Source organism: Hemitrygon akajei, chromosome 7 (genome assembly GCF_048418815.1).
Source record: "Hemitrygon akajei chromosome 7, sHemAka1.3, whole genome shotgun sequence".
Classification (NCBI taxonomy): Eukaryota; Metazoa; Chordata; class Chondrichthyes; order Myliobatiformes; family Dasyatidae; genus Hemitrygon; species Hemitrygon akajei.
In genome coordinates, this window is record NC_133130.1 from 121,189,109 (window position 1) to 121,194,474 (window position 5,366).

Sequence of the window (5,366 nt, forward strand, 5' to 3'; positions counted from 1 at the left end):
CCCTTCTGCCGTCATCAATTATGCCCTCACCCCCATCTCCTCCATTTCCTGCACTTAGGCCCTCACCCCATCCTCCCGTCACCACAACAGGGACCGTGTTCCCCTTGTCCTCACCTACCACCCCACCATCCTCTGGATCCAGCATATTATCCTCTGCAACTTCCACCACCTTCAACAGGACCCCACCACTAAGCACATCTTTCCCTCTCTACCCCTCTCCGCTTTTCGCAGGGATCATTCCTTCCACGACTGCCTGGTCCACACGTCCCTCCCCACAGATCTCCCACCTGGTACTTATCCCTGCAAGTGTAAGTGCTACACCTGTCCCTACACCTTCTCTTTTACCACCATTCAGGGCCCCAAACAGTCCGTCCAGGTGAGGCAACACTTCACTTGTGAGTCTGTTGGGGTCATCTATTGCATCCGGTGCGGCAGCCTCTGCATCAGCGAGACCGGATGCAGATTGGGGGACTGCCTCGTCGAGCACCTCCACAACAGACAGGATCTCCCGGTTGCCACCCACTTCAACTCTGCTTCACATTCCCATTCGGATATGTCCTTACATGGCCTCCTCTACTGCCATGATGAGGCCAAACTCAGGTTGGAGGAGCAACACCTCATATACCGTCTGGGTAGTCTGCAGCCCCTTGGTATGAACATCGAATTCTCCAACTTCTGGTAATTCCCTCCCTCTCCCTTCCCCCATCCCACTTCCACACTGCCTCCTCTTCTAGCAGCCTATCACCTCTCTCATGATTCTGCTTTCCATAGAATATACCCATAGTATTTTCCCCTTACATTCCTTCTTCACCTCTCCTGCCTGTCCCCTCCCTGCTTCCTCTCCCCCACCCCTTGATCTTTCCTCTGATTGGTTTTTCACCTGGCACCTTCCACCCTTCCAGCTCCTCCTTCAGTCCTGACGAAGGGTCTCAGCCCGAAATGTTGACCGCTCATTTCAACGGATGCTGCCCGACCTGCTGAGTTCATCCAGCTTGTTTGTACGTGTCGATTGTTCTATCACAGTTGATCCATTTCCCTCTCAGCCCCAAACTTGTGCCTTCTCCACGTATCCCTTCATGTCCTGACTAAATAAGAATCTGTCAACCCTTGCCTTAACTATACCCAAAGACTTGGACTCCACAGCAGCCTGTGGTAATGAATTTCACAGATTCAACACCCTCTGACTAAAGAAATTCCTCCTCATTGCCATTCCAACTGAACATCCCTCCATTCTGAAGCTGTGTCATCTAGTCTTAGACACCCCACCATAGGAAACATCCTTTCCACATCCACCCTATTGAGGCTTTTTAGCATTCAATAGGTTTCAATGAGATCACTCCTCATTCTTCTGAATTCCAGAGTATATCCTTATCTGCGAAACTACCCTATGTATTTTAAACACTGTAATTGTACCCACCTCAAGTACCTCCAAATTCATTGTCTTTGTAGCGGCAACATAACGTTGGAATACATAATAGTAAGGGAAAAGTAGATTTACAGTGTGTGAATAACACACACACACACACACACACACACACACACACACACACACACACACACACACACACACACACACACACACACACACACACACACACACACACCACACACACACACCACACACACACACACACACACACACACACACACACACACACACACACACACACACACACACACACACACACACACACTCACACACTCACACACACACACACACACACACACTCACACACTCACACACACACACACACACACACACACACACACACACACTCACACACTCACACACACACACACAGACACACACACATACACACACACACACACACACCACACCACACACACACACGGCTGGTGGCACAATGGCATCAGCGCCGGCAGACTCCGGAGTGAAGGCTCCCGAGTTCAAATCCAAGTCGGGTTACCCCCGAGCACACTTTCCATCCGTTACCACCCCATCATCCAGATCATTAATGTATATGGCAAACAACATTGGACCCAATACAGATCCCTGAGGCACACCACTAGTCACCGGCCTCCAACCTGACAAACAGTTATCCACCACTACTCTCTGGCATCTCCCATCCAGCCACTGTTGAATCCATTTTACTACTTCAATATTAATACCTAACGATTGAACCCTCCTAACTAACCTTCTGTGTGGAACCTTGTCAAAGGCCTTACTGAAGTCCATATAGACAACATCCACTGCTTTACCCTTGACAACTTTCCTCGTAACCTCTTCAAAAAATTCAATAAGATTTGTCAAACATGACCTTCCACGCACAAATCTTATTTGGGTTAAAGTCTGGACTCTTACTTGGCCATTTCAAAACATGGATTTTCTTCTTTTTAAACCATTCTCTGGTTGATTGACTGTTGTGTTTTGGATCATTATCTTGTTGCACCATCCAATTTCTATTAAGTTTCATGTGACAGACTGCTACCCTGACATTCTCCTGTAAAATGTCTAGATACAATTTTGAATTCATTGTTCCCTCAACCATTGCAAGCTGTTCAGGCCTTGAGGCAGCAAAGCAGCCCCAAACCTTGATGCTCCTTCCACCATGCTTCACAGTTGGAATGAGGTTTTGGTGTTGGTGTGCAGTGCCCTTTTTCCTCTGAACATGGTGGTGTGCATTTTTGCCAAAAGGTTCAACTTTTGTCTCATCCATTTGCAGAACATTGTCCCAGAAGCATTGTGGAGTATCCAGGTGGTCTTTTGCAAACTTGAGACGTGCAGCATTTTTTTTTTGTTTTGGAGGGCAGTGTTTTGGTTTTCTCCATGGTGTCCTTCCATGAATACCATTCTTGTTTAGTGTTTTTCTTATAATAAACACATGAACAGAGATTTTGGCAAGTTCTAGGGATTTCTGCCGGTCTTTTGCTGTTACCCTTGGGTCCTTTTTCACCTCCTTTAGCTTTGCACATTGTGCTTTTGTTGTGATCTTTACAGAATGCCCACTCCTAGGGAGAGTAGCAACAGTACTGAGTTTCCTACATTTATAGACAATTTCTCTTACTGTGGACTGATGAACACTCAGGTCTTTAGAAATGCTTTGGTACCCTTTTCCAGCTCCCTGCATCTCTACAAGTCTTCTAAGGTTCTCTGAAAGTTGTTTTGATCGAGGCATGGTACAAGTAAACAGATCTTTCTTGAGAAGAGCAGGCTCTGTCAGTAACCTGACCTTGTGTGTCTTTTTTATAGGGCAGGGCACCTCTACAACCCTCACCTCCAATCTCATCTCATTGATTGGAACACCTGACTCCAAGTAGCTTTTGTAAAAGGCATTTCCCCAGAGGATCACATACTTCGTTGAACCTAGATTACAATTGTTTAAATGGTGTGCTCAGTATTGACGAGAAGAAGTACGGTTGTTTGTGTGTTATTAGTTTAGGCAGATTGTGTTTGTCTATTATTATGACTTAGATGAAAATCAGACCACATTTAGTGAATAATGCAGAAAACCAGGTAATTGCAAAGGATTCACAAACTTTTTCTTGCAACTGTATGTCACCATATACAACATTGACATTTGTTTTCTTGTGGGCATACTCAATATATCTATAGAATAGTAACCATAATAGAATCAATGAAAGTCCAAAGTGCAGAAGACAACAAATTGCAAATACAAAAACAAAGAAATAATAAATAAATAAGCAATAAATATTGAGAACCTGAGATGAAGAATCCTTGAAAATGAGTCCACAGGTTGTGGGAACAGTTCAATGATGGGGCGAGTAAAGTTATCCCTCTTTAGTTCAAGAGCTTAATGGATGAGGGATAGTAACTGTTCCTGAACCTGTTAGTGCAAATCCTGAGGTTACTGTACCTTCTTTCTGATGGCAACTGCGAGAAGTGGGCATGACCTGGGTGGTGGGGAATTCTGATGATGAATGTTGCTTTCCTGCAACAATGTTTCATGTACTGTGTATGTGCTCAATGGTGTGGAGGGCTTTACTTGTGATGGACTAACAAAATCCACTACTTTTTGTAACCTGATTGTGAGGTCAAGTGTCCATCTTAATAGGGAACTATTCAACAGTCTTATAACAGTGGAGTGGAAAATGTCCTTGAGCCTGGTGGTATATATGCTTCCAGGTTTTCATATTTTAGACCATAACAGCATAAGATATAGGAGCAGAATTAGGCCATTTGGTCCATTGAGTCTTCTCCACCATTTCATCATGGCTGATCCATTTTTCCTCTCATCTACAATCTGCCTTCTCTCCATATCCCTTCATGCCCCAACCAATCCGGAATCTATCAACTTCTGCCATAAATATACCCAATGACTTGACCTCCATAGCTGCCCTGTGGCAATGAATTCCACAGATGTCTGATGGGAATGAGGGAGAAGTTTAAAGAATATTTATTATCAAATTATGTATGCTATAGCCAACCTTGAAATCCACCTCCTTTTAGGCAGCCGGAATAGAACCCATTAAAAAAGATCATCAAACACCCAATGTGCAGGGAAAGAAATACCAAGCTGTGCAAACAAACGTAAGCAAGTAACATTCAGAATTGAAGTTCTCGAAAGTGAGTCCACAGCCACAAAGTCAGTCAGCACTGCAGCCAGTCCAGGAGACTGATAGTTACAGGTCACAGCCTCAGTTCAGTACAGTGAGTAAACCTCGCAGAGCAACAAGCTGAACTCCGACCCTGACAATCTGGGCCCAAGTGAATGTTCAAGATTGGTGGGGTTTTTGATTATGCTGGCTGCGTTACTGAGCTAGCGAGAAGTGTAGACAGAGTCTGTTGAGGACAGGATGGTTTCCACTGTGTCCAGAGCCCTGCAGTTCTTGACATCACGGGTAGAGCAGTTGCCAGACTAACTTGTGGTGCATCAATAACGATTGGTAAGGGTCAAAGGGGACATGTCAGATTCCTTAAGCCTCCTGAGCAAATAGAGGTGTTGGTGCGATTTCTTGGCCATGGTGTAACTATGGTCAGAATCGGGTTTAATATCACTGGCATAGGTCATGAAACCTGTTATTATGCAGCAGCTGTACATTGCAGTACATAATAATAAAAACTGTAAATTACAGAAAGAAAATTTAAATTAAGTAAGTCGTGCAAAAAGAGAGGAAAAAAATGTAGTGAGGTAGTGTTCATGGATACAATGTCCATTCAGAAATTGGATGGCAGAGGGGAAGAAGCTGTTCCTGAATTGTTAAGTGTGTACCTTCAGGCTCCTGTACCTCCTCCCTGGTGGTAGCAAAAGAGGGCATGTCCTGGATGGTGGGGGTCCTTAATGATGGATGCCTTCTTCGAGGCATTGCTCCTTGAGGCTGGGGAGGCTAGAGCTCATGATGGAGCTGACCGAGTTCACAACCTTCTGCAGCTGATTGCTATCCTG